The 16,383-nt window shown below is 36.2% G+C and overlaps 2 pseudogenes; both read right to left on the bottom strand.

Annotated features, from left to right (window-relative positions):
- Positions 1-1,238: 1,238 nt before the first annotated feature.
- Positions 1,239-11,183, bottom strand: LOC120139158 (annotated as a pseudogene).
- A 3,810-nt stretch (positions 11,184-14,993) lies between these two features.
- Positions 14,994-16,163, bottom strand: LOC120139173 (annotated as a pseudogene).
- Positions 16,164-16,383: the final 220 nt, after the last annotated feature.

Below are 16,383 nucleotides of genomic sequence, written 5' to 3'. Positions count from 1 at the left end.
CCATTTTCTGTGATCAGCAAGACTATACTGATTTATTCGTAAATCTTAAGTCGGATAAGGGGTTGCACTAACAATCATCATAATCTTCTTTAATAACTTTTACTAAAATCTTGCCCGAGTTTCAATCAATCACCATTACCATCACCTTCACCTTCACCTTCACCTTCACCTCAACCAATCCAATTATTCTCCCCCTTGAACAAGCCACCCTTGGGTCCACTCACCACTACTATTGTTATTTCATGCCTTAGAAATAATGTTGAGCAATAACGATAAACACGTGATTAGTTATTTTCAAATCTCGAGCATTTGGAATGTCAAAGCACTGAAGAACCTTGAAGACAAAGATGGGCACAGAGGGAATTGCATCCCCTAAAATTTTTATATTTTTATATATTTTAGATATTTTTTATATTTTTTTAGTTGAAAATTTTATTTTCTCTCCTCTCCAATTTTTTTTATAAGTTCATATTCCCTTAAACTTTTATAATCTCATCCCCTCTAACATAAAATTATGTATTCGTCTCTGCTCAAAATTATTCTTTTTGAACCATTAAGATCAATTTCAAAAAAAAAAAACTTTCATGATAACATATCAAATTTATCAGATTTACTCAATGACAAACTTAAAAGTTACCATTGATGTATTGTCATCAACGTGAGATTATGAGATACTAAGTGACATTGACACTAACTGATTGATTAACTGATAAGCTCAAGCTTAATATATATATAAGGTTTAGAAATTAACTACTGATTTGTAAAAAAAAAAAAAGATTAATCTTCAATTGTCGTAGTATTTGATTTTTGTAATTTTCTATATTTGATTTCTATATTTTTAATTAAATCCATTCAACTGCTAAAAGTTATTAAAAAAGCAAATTAGACCGATGTAAAGCAGTTTATATAATTTATTTTCATTAAAGAAAAGTTTAAAACCAAGAAATGATGAAGTGGATGATAAATCATCCCTGCCCTGCATATGTATGCATTTTTGGCAAGGGTGGTTGTTGTAGACCCAATAATTCAGGATACAATACAATTACAAGACATGAAAAATCAATTAAAACGCGATACGAAACACGAACAAGACCAAATACTTGAACATGTCAAAATCTATATAAAACAAATTATTAACATGTAAAATGTTGAATAAATAGAAAGTACCTTAACACCAGCAGATACATAAAATCCTGGATCTAGGTGGGGGCACCAGTTCATATACCGGTTTGTAAGCATCAGACAAAGGCAAACTGAAGAGAGACTAAGAATGGATGAGAGTAGGGGATGGTGAGTGGCAGAATCCAGGCAAAGGTGAGGTTGGCCAAAACTGAAATGGACTGATAAAAGTGTTCATTACCAAGACTATCAAAGCATATACAATAAGTGCATATTCAAATTTGGAAGAACACATTGATCTGCTTAATTTGTTTGTGCAGGTATTCGATTACAGATGTTTGTAACAAAATACACATAAGAGACTGAGGTATTCGATTAATGTACCCAACCTAAAAGCAGTTGAAACTTCGGCGATCTACCATTAGTATAAAACTCAAACAACCCCAAACGAGACAATGTAAAAATGAAACTTTAACATTTCTCATAGACAGACCATCAAATCCTAGTGACCTATACTTCCAACCATTCCAACCATCAATGATACCGAGTTTTCTAAATACCATTTTCCAACAACTAAATAAATACGATATTAGTAGGGAACTTAACAACGTAACACATACCAAAATGAGATCAGATAGTCCTTGGACAGGTATAGGTTGTGATCTTGGTTGAGTATCTCCAGTTCAAAGTTGTCCATGTTAGTAGGGAACTTAACAGCGTAACACATACCAAAATGCTCCTACTGCAATAAGCTTCACATTTTCAAGACCTTGTACTCTCACAGGAACAGATATTTGTTTTCTGAGAAAGGGGAACAGGATTTTGCATTAATGAAATAACATATGCTATGGATCACGAAAGCTATCAAGAAGATTAACTGCACTCCTAAAAGATGATCAAAAGTGCTAGCAAACCCCTAGCATTAAAGAAAATTACAAAATTTTGACTAAAAGGTAATATACATGTCACCAGGTGGCCAAGGTTGACCCCAGGTCCATACATATCCTTCGTGTGTCAGCACTACAGAATGAGTACCCCCAGCAGCTACCTGAAATATAAATAAATTAAACGGATATTAAACACAAAAATAGGTTAAGCTCCACACTGAAAACACACATCAATCGCATACAGAAAGGCAGCTGATGTAGGACAAATGAAACAACGCCATGCTAATAATAATGTAGACGGAGTAATGCAGCAAAATAAATTAAGTATAATCAGAGATCAAAACCAAACCAAGGATTAACCACTACCACGACAAACAATAGATGTATAAAGCCCATAATTTGCTGAAATAGTTCTTCACCACACGGTAAGGCTGTAAATGAGACGAGACAGATCGCGAGTTACTCGAGATCGACTCGGTCAAGGCTTGATAAATACTTGGATCGAATGGACTCGACTCGATCACGACTCGAATTCTTAACGAGCCGAAACGAGCTACTTGATACTCGACTCGAAAAGCTCGTGAGAAGCTCAAAAATATAATATATTAAGATTTTATTTTTAAAAAAAATAAATTATTAATAATATTAACATTTGTGTTGATTTTTTTTTAAAAATACAATAAGACTCTCATGTATTTAAGGTTCAGGTTTGAATTTTAGTTTGAGACTTCAGTCTAGTTAAGTTTAAGAATTTTTTTTTCTTCATTTCGAGCCTTTTCGAGCTGCTCACCAGCTTCAGTTCAGGATTTCGAGTTCGAGTCGAGCTTAAAAATTTTAAGCTCGTGAGTTTTCGAGTCAAGTCGAGCTCAGCAATACTCGAGCTCGACTCGGCTCGTTTACACCCCTACCACACGGCAACAAAAGACTTGCTCGGGCGCACTAAAAGACTTCGAACCTCATATAAACATTATACAAATGAACAATAAAAGAAAAGCTTCTTGTCATGTGAGAAAAAAATAAGTAAAGACTTCTATGTTATATTTTAATCAACCTATGCTAGTACAACTCGGGTGTGGGTGTGGGTGTTGGGTACAGGTATGGTTAGATTTTAGTGTGGGTGTTGGGTACAGGTATGGTTAGATTTTACTAAGTTTTTTCATGTAATTTGGAGGATACTTGGAGGCCATATCCTTGCATCCATGTGTCAGGCACGAGTAATTCAAGAAAAATGAAGAATCCAAGCAACATAGGTATCAAGAATCAACTGATAGAATACACGCAAGTTAAGGGAGATGGGAGAACTAAAGCAGAAGGTTCCAGACATTTCCCACTTCTGTTCCCTTTCCCCTACTTTCCCATGATTACTTTTTATTTAAGGAGAATAACTAGTTCTCGAATAACAATAATTACTGTTATGATAGCAGCTAATCTATCATTGAAAAACAAGAAGAAAGGAGAATGAAGAATAACTTCTCATTCATTTTATTGAAAACCAGAATACATCAATTCATACTTAGCAATAGGTGCTTATATACTAAGTAGAATAACAACACTAACTAACTCAATTGACAGCTTAGCATGTGAAGAGAGTGAATACACGTGAGCTTAATACACGTAAGCAAACAAACTCATAACAGAATCATAACAAACCAATGCTTAACATCATTCAGTAGGTAACAGCAACATAGTAGAGCTGCAATGTATTTCATACTCCAACATTCACCCTACTCAATTACTCTTGAAGATTTGCATTCACCAACATTCACCCTGATCAACAACCCTTTAACACTTCGATTTGCATTCACCAACATTCACCCTGCTCAATGATTTTGCAACGCTTCAAACTACGTTCATTAACATACTCAACAACGGCTTCATTACACAGCGCAGGAATTACAGACTTATCTTTGAGTTGAGTAATTAGTAACCATATTCTATGCTTTAGAAATAAAAGAGCAGATAGTGGTTTCGTGAAAATGTCAGCCACTTGTTCAATTGCTGGAACTTCATGAACCTGTAGTGTTCCAGCAGCAACCATCTCTCGCACAAAGAATAAATCCAGTTCCACATGCTTAAACTTAGAATGAAGAATCGGATTAGCACACACAGCAACCGCACTTGAATTATCACACCATAGAGTAGGTGTACCATGCACCACAATATGCAACTCAGAAAGTAAAGATAAAATCCAACGCATGTCAGCTGCAGCACATGCAACACTTCGATATTCAGCCTCAGCAGTAGATCGAGCTACCACTTGTTGTTTACGAGAACTCCGTGATACTAAGTTTCCAGCAAAGTAAATAAAATAACCAGATGTTGAACGCCTATCATCTACATCCGATCCCCAGTTAGCATCAGCAAAGCCAGATAGCGTTAACTTGGAGGAAGGTGAAAACCGTAACCCAAAATCAACTGTACCCTGCAGATAGCATAGGATTCGCTTCACTGCCTGAAAATGAGACTCAAGTGGAGCTTGCACAAACTGACATACTCAATTAATTGCAAAGGCAACATCCGGACGAGTAATTACAACATACTGTAATGCACCAACAATACTCCTATAGTAAGCTGCATCTTTAAAGCTGGGTTCGCCCTTATTCGACAGCTTACAACTCGACACCATAGGTGTAGGAAGACTCCTAGCCCCATCAAAACCACTACGCTGAAGCAAGTCCTTAATGTATTTTCTCTGACTCAACACAATATCACCTGAGTCATAACAGACTTCAACACCCAAAAAATAGTTCAAGGTTCCGAGATCCTTCAAGGAAAACTGCACATTCAATTTGTCAATGACAAGTTGCACTTCATCAACTTTATTCCCAGTAAGTATTATGTCATCAACATATACTAACAAGTACATAATACTGGTAGTTATATTGTAAATATAAAGAGATGAATCAGATTTGGCTAATACAAATCCCTCAGACTCCAAGTATATACGGAGTCGTTCAAACCAAGCTCGAGGAGCTTGTTTCAGTCCATAAATAGTTTTATGAAGCTTACAAATAGTATTCTCATCACCTAGCTCATAACCTGGTGGCTGAATAATATAAACTTCTTCAGTGAGAATGCCATTCAAGAAAGCATTATTGATATCTATTTGTCTTAACACCCAACCATTAGTCAAAGCAAGGGAAAGTATAATACGAACTGTAGAAGGTTTAACCACTGGTCTGAAAACCTTATGAAAATCAACTCCTGGTTCTTGAAGAAAGCCCTTTGCTACAAGCTGAGCTTTATAGCGAGCCACAAAACCATCAGCATTTCATTTTACTTTAAACAACCATTTGCACGCAACATCTCGCCTATTTGCAGGAAGAGGAACAAGAGACCATGTTTTGTTCTGAACTAATACATCATATTCAGCTTTAGCAACAACCTTCCAATGAGGATGCATGAAAGTCTCTTTTATATTGTGAGGCTCTCTAATAGCACACGCAACTTGATAAATTATCGGTTTCCTAATGCCACTTTTACTCCTAGTAACCATAGGATGTGCATTAGTAGTTGTGTCAGGAGGAACACGAGTATCATTTAGTAACACAGTTGATTCAGGCACGATTTCAAGTGGATATGACTCACTATTAGTGCTATATGATTCAGCAACACCATCAACTAGCTGATTCATACTGATATTAGTCATACTTGGACTAGGAACATCATTTGATTCATCAGCATTTATGCTAGAAGAAACATCCTACCCATCGATACCACAAGTATCATGAACTGGAGTTACATGAGCACTATTACTAGTACTTCTCTCAACCGAAGACTGATGATCTCATGGAACCATAACCACTGGCAAGATACCATTCAAAACATGAGGGGATATACTGTGATTTTCAGTTACCTTGCGCACACTGTAGGGAAATACTGTCTCATCAAAAATCACATGCCTAGAAATAAAAGTTCGGCCATTTTCATCCAAGCATTTATAACCTTTGTGAGAAGAGTTGTATCCAAGAAACATACATTGCCTAGATCGATACTCTAATTTGTGCCTATTAAAAGGTCTCAAGAATGGAAAACAAGCACAACCAAACACTCGTAGGTCAGAATAGTTAGGTGATGCTTGATATAATTTCTCAAAAGGTGACTTACCACTAAGAACATCAGTTGGTAAACGATTTATCAAATAAACAGTTGTTGTAAATGCATGACTCCAGAATTTCAAAGGCAAATGAGCTTGAGCCAACAAAGTCAGCCCCATCTCGACCACATGTCGATGTTTCCTCTCAGCTCTTCCATTCTGTTCAGAGGTGTTTGGACATGAAATTCGATGTTGAATTCCATGATCACGAAACCATGTATGAAGAGGTTGATACTCACATCCACCATCACTTTGCACAGCCTTGATTGTTTTACCAAACTGAACCTCTATCATTTTGTAGAAATAAATGAAACACTACCCCACCTCAGACTTACGCTTAAGCAAATAAAGCCAAGTATGCCTACTAAACACATCAATGTAGGATACATAATAGACATAGCCATCTGAAGAAGTGAAAGGAGCTGGTCCCCATACATCCGAAACAATCAATTGAAAAGGAGAAGTGTATTCAGTCATCAAATTACAAAATGAAAGCTTATGTGCTTTGCCTTGTAAACAAGCAGTATAAATTTGAGATAAGCTACATGCATCAGTACACATTACAAGTTTTCATAACTGCCTTCACAATTTTAACCGAAACATGGCCCAATCTTTTATGCCACAAATCTAAAAGAGATTGTGATATTGACACATTATTAGCATGATAACTAGTCTCCTTTTCAACATTAGGATGTAACTAATATAAACCTTCATCCGTGAGCTTCCCTCGCAATAGAATGGTCTGAGTCTGAGCATCCTTCACAAAACAGTCGAATGGATGAAATTCAAGGAATACATTGTTATCACGGGTAAACTGAGAAACTGATAACAATTTTTTCTTAATATCAGGAACATGTAGCATATTTTGCAAGATCAAAGGCTTGAAACTAGTCTGCAAGCAGCCTTGACCAATATGAGTTATGGAAACACCCTTACCATTACCCATTAGAAGTGTGTTATTACATGTATAGGTACTTCCTGAATCAAACACTGAGAGATCATTCGAAACGTGATGGGTAGCACCCGTGTCAGGATACCAAAGTGCACCAGCAGCAGAAGACTGAGATGCTTACACTCGAAGGCGCAGCACCAGGCAAAGCAGAAGTATACGCTGCTGTTGGTACCGTTGGATTGGATGAACTAAATCTAGTATTCATAGGCATGGATCCAAAAGATGAGTATGGAAAACCATGATAAACTTGAGGTGGTAGTCTGGGAACTCTAGGATACAATGAGGATGGATAAATCATACCAACTGAATAAGGTGATGCCATATGATGTGAGCAAGCTTGCATCCTAGGAGCATGTGAGGGAGATAAATGACTACCAGCATTTGAACTTGGAGACTTCTTCTAAGTATCACTCTGCCCAGCCTCAGTAGAAACACCAGTGAAGTCTCTATCAAACCGATGATAGCACTTTTGAACTGTGTGACCAAACTTACCACACAACTGACATTGAGGTCGATTAGAACCATTAAACCTTCCGCGACCATGCCCTCGATAGTTATTACCTTGCTGCCCAGTAACTTGAGAAGACTGCTTCTCAGACGTCTCTTCACTTACTGAAACATCATGAGCACGAGAATCATTCGAACGAACCACCAGATTTGCTGAGAGACCCTCGCTAAGAAAGGTCTTCTGCCGAGCTTCACAATCAACAAGCATTTCAGTAAGGACATCTAGTGATAAAGAATCACGAGACGCAATCGCAATAATATAATCAAACTCCATGGATAATCCAGCAAGCACAACACTTACCTGCTCCTGCTCCGTAACAACACAACCAGCTGCATTTAATATATCACATATAGATTTTACCTTTGCCAAATACTCACTTACATTCAAACCTGCTTTTCGTTGAGAATGCAAAGTGTGTCGAAGTGCAGAAATTTTAGCACTAGATCTAGCCCTAAACAATCATGCTATGGAATTCCAAATAGCAATGAAGGACATTAAACCTGTAAGATGAGGTAAAACATCCAAGCTAACTATTGTCAACAACCAAGACGCCAGTAATTTATCTTGTTGTTTATAAACGACAAAGGTTGGATTCTCCTCAACCTGACCAGACTCATTTGTAATCCATTCATCTAGAACAACACTATCAGTCGTAACATATTTCATCAAACCATATCCATCAAGAATAAGAGCTACCTGATGCTTCCATAGCAGATATGTACTCTCAGTAAGTTTGACAGTGTCATGTTTGGGAATATGTTGAACACAGGATGGAGTAGAGAGAAGCACAGAGGAATTCCCATGGGAATTCACTGAAGACACAACCTGCGGTTCAACCATAGCTCTTCACCAGCAAATGCAATACTACACAACGAAAAACGCGTTTCTAGGAAAAGCGACTGATAACATGTTATGATAGCAACTAATCTATCATTGAAATGCAAGAAGAAAGGAGAATGAAGAATAACTTCTCATTCATTTTATTGAAAACCAGAATACATCAATTCATACTTAGCAATAGGTGCTTATATACTAAGTAGAATAACAGCACTAACTAACTCAATTGACAGCTTAGCACGCGAAGAGAGTGAAGCTGAATACACGTAAGCAAACAAACTCATAACAGAATCATTACAAACCAATGCTTAACATCATTCAGTAGGTAACAACAACATAGTAGAGCTGCAATGTATTTCATACTCCAACATTCACCCTACTAAATTACTCTTGAAGATTTGCATTCACCAACAATTACCACATACTAAAATTATGTAATAAAACAAGGTAGATGACTCTTTTGTTTGGTAATAATATAGATGGTTTTTATAACCATATTATTTGAATGTTTTGCTCTGCAAAGCTTGAACCTCTCTTTTCCGTTTTCGGTTACTCTTATGGTGAAAGCTATTTTACTTGACTTAGGTGCAAGTGTCAAACATGAATATTTTTCAGGTATGGATATGTTCAACATTTTCCCAAAGTTTTTATGTATTTGGAGGGGTCCCAAGAGGATCACATTCCCATAGGCCCATACCCATGTCGAAATATGTGTGGGACATGGGTATAAGACACACAAATTCAAGAAAAATGAAGAACCGAAGTAACATGAGGTAAAAGCATCAAGGTTAAAGATGCTTTACCAACGATGTTTTGAATTGAAGACGATAATTAGAACTCGTATTTAGATTTTGATCTTTAAATTATACCTTCTTTACCAGCACTTCAAGTAAGACAAATGAAGTTAGATGTTAACTTAATTTATGCCCCTAAAAGGGTGCCATAACTACTCAAACTGGTTCTTGATTAACAAAGCAAGAGGATTCATTCAATCTGGTTTAACTTCAACCAAAAACACAGACAAATTTAAGTAAACTACCTGGCGAACTACAAGCTTTGGTGCACAATGTCCCTTCTCAAAGGCCTACCGGTATCATCTTTCCGTTTGGGCTCTTCACCACACTGCCCATATTCGTTCCCACCTGCACAAACACACATCATATGATGACATTCATCAAATAATTACTTCACTCACAGCATTCATTGCAATGGACAATTAAACCCAAACTCCGCAAGACCAGAAACAGACTAATTAACCTTCTATCATCCACCCAGTGACAAAGAAATTTACATTCCATAACAAAATTATTATTTGAATACACTACACTGCTCCTTTAACAAAGATAGTATAATGTGTTTTTTTTCATCCAGTGAGCTTACCCCAGGCATAAGCTCTGCCTTCATCATCAACAGCCAAGCAATGCCACCCACCAATAGCCGCCTAGAATCAATAGCGAAATAACAATTTAGCATGCAAGAGCAACCGTATGTTATGGAAATAAAACTAAAACCGCATAGAAAAATACTATAGAAAAGAATTGACAGACAAGCACAGTCATGTGTTACCGAAATAAAATTACCTGGACAATTTTAACATTAGCAAGAACCTTAACCTGACTTGGAATATTCTCAGTTTTGGTCTCAGGAGGATGCCCGAGGGTTCCTCTCTGGTTCCGTCCCCATGTAAACAACTGTTCAACAGAGAACACCAAAATGTAAATCAAACTAATCCGAGTATACAAGAAAAGGGAAATGGGCATATGCAAAACCATACTACCATATTTATATTACATAAAACCAAGCAATCAACTAATCATCTGGTTACTGGACTCTGGAGTAAAATACTTCAGCTCAAATAAGGATCTCCTTCGAAACACTGAGCAAGAAATGGAATTTGAGAAACTAAGGAACTGTTTGATTTTTGCTTTGCTACTTGCTTTTACTTCCAAATGCAGAATGCACAAAAACACTTTGAACATTTAAACCTCTATTTGACTGTTGTTTTCCATGCTGGGTGTTAGTTTCCGCTTAAGTTGCTAAAAGAAAAGGCAAAATGGGAAAACAAAATATTAACTGAAATTCAACACAATAATAAATATAACTATACTAAACATTAGTAATAAAAATATGTTTTGCATATAAAATCACATTTTTACTATTAATTGTCCAAAATATCATTTGCTTTGGCGTACAAATACGTTTTTCAGCAAGCAAAAAACGAAATAGCAAAAGTAGCACCATATGCTCTAACACTTCATTTTGCTAGACATATCTATTCCCAAACCATATTCGGATATAGGTATGGAAATATTACCCTTCATACACATGGAAAAACTTGGAAAAGAAAAATAAACAGACCCATGTAGGATACCAGGGTTTCAAATAGCAGTTGTAGACACCCGTTTTTGTTCGGACTTAAATTATTATACTTATTTATTATTATTATTATTATTATTATTATTTTATTATTATTATTATTATTATTATTATTATTATTAATTTTGTTTACAAACTTTTTAGGTCAAAGCCCATTACAACAAGACCCAAATCTGATCCAGTTACAACCCAACCCAGCAAATCCCAACAGCAGACCCGAATAACCTACCCAGACCCGAGGCCCATGACTTGAACCTACCCATATGATATCTTAATAGTTTAGGGCTTCTAAAACCCTAAACCAAAGCCATCGAAGCAGCCACCGTCCCCTAACAGCTCAGCACCGCCGCCATTGACAATCCAGATTCCATTCGAGCCACCGACGAGCTGCCAGCCGAGCCGAGCCATCACCGATCAACATCATCACCGTCGTTATCACCGAAATCTGCCAAGAAAATACACAAATCCACTGAAATCCAAATCCAAAAAAAGTCAAAAAATTTGTTGTACCTAACCCCGGGAAATCTGGGATTAAATTTACATGCCTTAAACCTACTACATCACAAAAATCAGGCATGCAATGATATATTGGAAAGAAACCAGATCGAAAAGGAAGAGCCACGTTTGAACAAAAATCAGAAATATCAGGGGAATATTTTCGAATCGAAAGAAACAAGAAAAATAATAAGAGAAGAGAAAGAGAGCAGACGTTAATAAATTTTGGTGAAGGCTTAGGTCGCCGGAAATGAAGAAACCGAGAGGTTTCTTCTTAGATTTGTGGCGGTTGAGCTACTTTTAGGCTAAAAGGATCTCAAATCCTTGCTCTAGGCCACGAGAGGCTTCGAGTGATACCCATTTCTCTTCATTCCGACGCCGGCATACGGCGGTGGCCGCTGGTCAGTGCCGGTCGACACGGAGGAGTCCCGCCAACCTTTGAGAGTTCTCTGGAACTCTCTCGCCCATTCTCTCTCCTTTTCTCTCAGGTAAAACATAAAATGAGGTAAATGGGTAAGGAAAGCCCCATTTTGGGCTTATAAACATCAAGCAAAACGACAGTGTATTGGGGAAGGGTTTATGCGTGTTTTTAGCTTACGGTATAATCATGTTTTTAGTCCCTTTGCTTTGTAATCGCATTATTTTAGTCATATAATGAAGTTCCATATAATTTGATTTTTAGCATTTTATTTTCAGTTATTATGTTTTAGTCCATGTTACTTTATAACCTTGTTTTTTAGTTATTAAATGAAGTTATGTTTATTTTATTACAAAGCTCTTATGTTTGAATATTTGTGTTTTAGTCCTATTATATTAGTATCGTTAATGTTTGATTTTTGTGATGACCTTTGTAAATTTTTTATTTTAGTCATCAAATGAAATTTTTTGTATTTTATTTCGAGTCTAAACTATGATATTTATGTTTTGGTCACCATGCGTGTATTATTTATTTTTGGATAAATACTTATTGAAAATGTTAACTTTTAGTTTAGTACGTTTTAGTCTCTATTTGTTGTTGATCTGTGTAGTGGTTAATTCCATATTTTTATTGGCAAATTACATTTCAAATCATTTTGATCATTTATGCCTTCTGAATTAAAATATATATATTTATCCATGTTGTACGATTATTTTTTTTATTTTTTCATTTTAACGATTTTTTTTATGATTTGTTGCATAGAAATGTTATTTTTGTGTGAGATTCAACATTTTTTTACTTTAATACTAATCGTTTTATGTGCATAATTATTATGAATGTGATATTAAAGTCAAGATGTTTGATGTGTAAAAAGTTTTCTGCAACTATCAATTTGTAATTTATATTTGATATGCATATTTTACATATTCGACGATAGAATCTTCTTTAACAATGGAAAATGGTTGAAATAGCTTTCCCGAATGAGGATTGCAAATTTCAATATTTTTTATCGAGTTAAAGGATTTTCTTTAATAGTTCATTCGAAGCAAATTAACAAATGTTCGATAAATGGATCACATTTTAACTTTATATTCGACTCATAAATTCCACCATTTACGACAACGTGTAAGCGATACAGTACCAATTTTGGGCGCTCTGGGGTGTTAATCCTTCCCCACGCGTAATCGACTCCCGAACCCTTTAAAATGAACCTCTGGTAACGCAGATCAATTTTATCTTTAAAAATGATTTTTCTTGAAATTGTTTTAAAAGACGTTTTTAGGTATTCGACCTACTTAACTCAAAGGTCAATGGCGACTCTATCTAATTTAATCCAAATTAATTCCAAATCACTAATTTTCCAAATTAAAGTCATAACTATTTTTTTAAAAAACAATAAATAATTATTCCACCCTAAAAAACGGTTATGACAGCTTGGCAACTCTGTTGGGGAAATCTTAGAGAGTCAAGCTGTAAGTCGCTTACACATTGTCGTTGTGGTCGAAATTATGAGTTCGAGTCTTTTGTTAACTTATGATCAGTTCATTGAAGTTTTTTAATTGCTTGATTTTTTAATTGTCATACTAACATTTTTTGCTTGCAGCTTAGTTCAAGTTTGTCAAGTTTTTTCGTATCTGTTTTTTTTAGTCAAAGGAAGGTATGTTGCTCCTCACACACATCACATACATTTGCATAACATAAGCTCTAGACATGAGCTTCGATCCAATTTAGTCGGGTGAATGCTTTACTCTCATAAGAATTTATTCTTCGTATGAGTTTTAGCAAATAACCCATGGGATACATACCTTATACCTTCGTAGGGATTTATTCCTCGTATGGGTATAAGGCAGTGAATCCCCTCGAATTGAACTTGTTTCGTTCAAAACCTTTAATGGGTGAGGATCGAGGGTTTGGCAGTCCAAGGGGGCACCGACATCAAGGACAATTCGAGTACTATTTTCCTGTTAGAGTCGTAACCATGCATTTAGTGAATCGTAGAACTGTCACCCTAAGTATAGTCATATCGAACCTCTGTCCGTCAGTAGGTACCCAAAATAGGTGTACACAAAGGAGGAACGTTTCTGAACCTTTCCTTTTTGCTTTAAATCTTGTTGAATAACAACATGCGAACTAGATATCATGCGGTTAAGATTAATTTCTTGAAAATTATTTTGGGTAGATAGCATGTACGAGTAGGAATTTTATTTAATCAAAGCATGTTCGGGTATATATCATGACGGGGTAGGTGTTATATTAATCTCTGAATAACATTTTTTTCTGTATTGATTGTCTCACCTGTATTAAATGATTTCTTTCCTTTTGTTTGTGTACATTAACTAATTTATTTCCTTTTGTTTATGTACATTAACCTATTTATTTTCTTTTGATTGTGTCATTTTTCATCATTCTTTGCATTGCATCGACATGACATAATGCGAAAAGTATTGATCCGCAAGGGGATATTCATGAGAAAATTTTCTGAAAGAAAAGATAAAAGTTTTCAATCAAGCGGTTGTATACACAGACATGCACCGAGGGCTAAAAAAGTTGAGAGCAGAAAATGAGAATTGTTCGAAGATCATGCCGCATTCGAAACTGAAGTGGTGATCCACTGATTCAAGGAATAATCCAGCAGTGGATTCTTCTCTACAATCATGTCATCACTAGTCATCAAAAAGTGACACACTGACTTTAGCAGCGTCGAGGCATTAACAGAGTTACTTTACAGAAGCATTGAGAGGTATCAGTTCCAAATACGAATATCCGAGACAAAACAGTAATCTCAACGATTGTGCAGTAGTCGAGACTGAAATGATGATTCATTGATCCGAGGAGTAACTCAACAGTAGATTCTTATCTACGATCATCTAATCGCTATGAGCGACGCATTGACTTCCGCACTGACTTCCACTTAAGATATAACGAACAACAAACTTCATTAGAACAAGTGGGATGTAGAAAATAACACTGTAAATCTATATGACACTAGCCTATCCCCATCCTATTCCTTGAATCCTTGCAAATCCCAGTTTGTATATACAGCAATTAAAGTGGCAACCAACTGTGCAATAATAAAGGCAGTGACCAGTAGCAGTCCGGGATGCTCATCATAAGACTAGATATGTGATCTAGTCACAAAAATTAGAGTCTAGCTCACAATACTCACTTGTAAATATAAAGCACTCATCATTTGATCCTCTCTGTCCCTTAAAGACCTTACATCAAATTTTTTTGAGAGTAAGTCCATATCATGCATAACCCAAAAGAAAACTATACTCATCAATGCCAAGTAGCCTCCAAGCACAATTCTGGTAGCAAATATTTCTTTCAGTTTCCAGCATCAGGCAAGGGAGACGGCTTTACTCTGTCCTTTGAGATTTTCATGATGGTTCCATCGTTTAGAATGGAAATGATCAGAACCATAAATGGTGAAAAATTAAACTTTCAGATGAGAGCAATAAACACAACTCAAACACAATGCGGATAGTGATTGAGACTGCATAGATAGTGTAGTTATTCATCTTCTGAAAAATGGCTCTGCTAGTTAACATCGCACTAATAATAATGCTTAGTCCAGGTTCTGTAAGAACAATATCTAGAGTGCTCCGTGCCGCATCAGTATTATCGGCCACAGCGATACCAATATTAACATTCTTCAAAGCAGGAGCATCATTAACAACATCTCCAGTCATTCCACAAATGTGTTTCATCTCTTGTAACTTCTTCACAATTTCGTATTTGTGCTCCGGAAAGTCGCCAACAAACTTATCTGCTTTCTCAATCAACTCTTCTATGGGAAGGGTAGTTATGCTTGCATCATTGTCTTGTCTAAGCAAAGAAGCAGATGGATACATGTTTATTCTCATTCTAAGTCATCGTCCAGTCTCTTTTGCAATGGCAATTTGATCACATGTAATCATCTTGACATTGAAACCAAGATTAAGAGCTCTATGAATGGTCTCTTCACTGTCATGCCTTGAAGGATCAAACAGAGGTAACAAACCAACAAATTGTCAAAGAGTACCATCACCTTGTTTTGTTTTTCTAGCACATGTTGTTTTGCAACACCGAATGACCGAAGTCCATGATATGTAAACTTATCTATGATAGAATGAACATTCTTTTTAACATCTTCTTTTGTATTGAAAAGGGTTAAGATCTGTTCAATAGCACTTTTGCTTGCTCGGTGCCAGTTACCATTTGAATCAATCAAGAATTCCAACAATGGCAGCATCAATGGCATCTTGATTTTCAAATCTAGAGGCTATTGCTACAAGCAGGACAACATGCTCCTTGTTGACATCCTTTGCAAATACCTCAATCAAGTTTCTATCAACACTCAGTTTGTTAAGAGTCATTGTTCCCGTTTTATCACTATAAAGGACATCCATACCGGTCATTTCTTCAATGACAATCATTTGTTTGATAATAGCACCCTGCTGAGACAGCCTGTGAGACCTGATTTCCATGGTCATCATTTTCAAATACAAGGATCTAAAACGAAAAAGTGGTCTACTTTAGACTCAACCATCTAAGCGAATGCATGTTTGTAAAGTGGATTGTCTTGTAATGTGAAAGCTTTTATCACTGGTGAAAATTGTTCTATGATATCCATCGTTGGGATCAATATTTTTGCATATGCATTTGCATATTTGCATTTTGCATCTGCATTTCATTTTTAAGCATTTTCATAAA

The sequence above is a fragment of the Hibiscus syriacus genome, unplaced genomic scaffold (genome assembly GCF_006381635.1).
Source record: "Hibiscus syriacus cultivar Baekdansim isolate YM2019G1 unplaced genomic scaffold, ASM638163v2 tig00110729_pilon, whole genome shotgun sequence".
Lineage (NCBI taxonomy): Eukaryota > Viridiplantae > Streptophyta > Magnoliopsida > Malvales > Malvaceae > Hibiscus > Hibiscus syriacus.
Note: the sequence above shows the minus strand (reverse complement) of the source record. Positions and strands in the feature narration are given on the sequence as shown.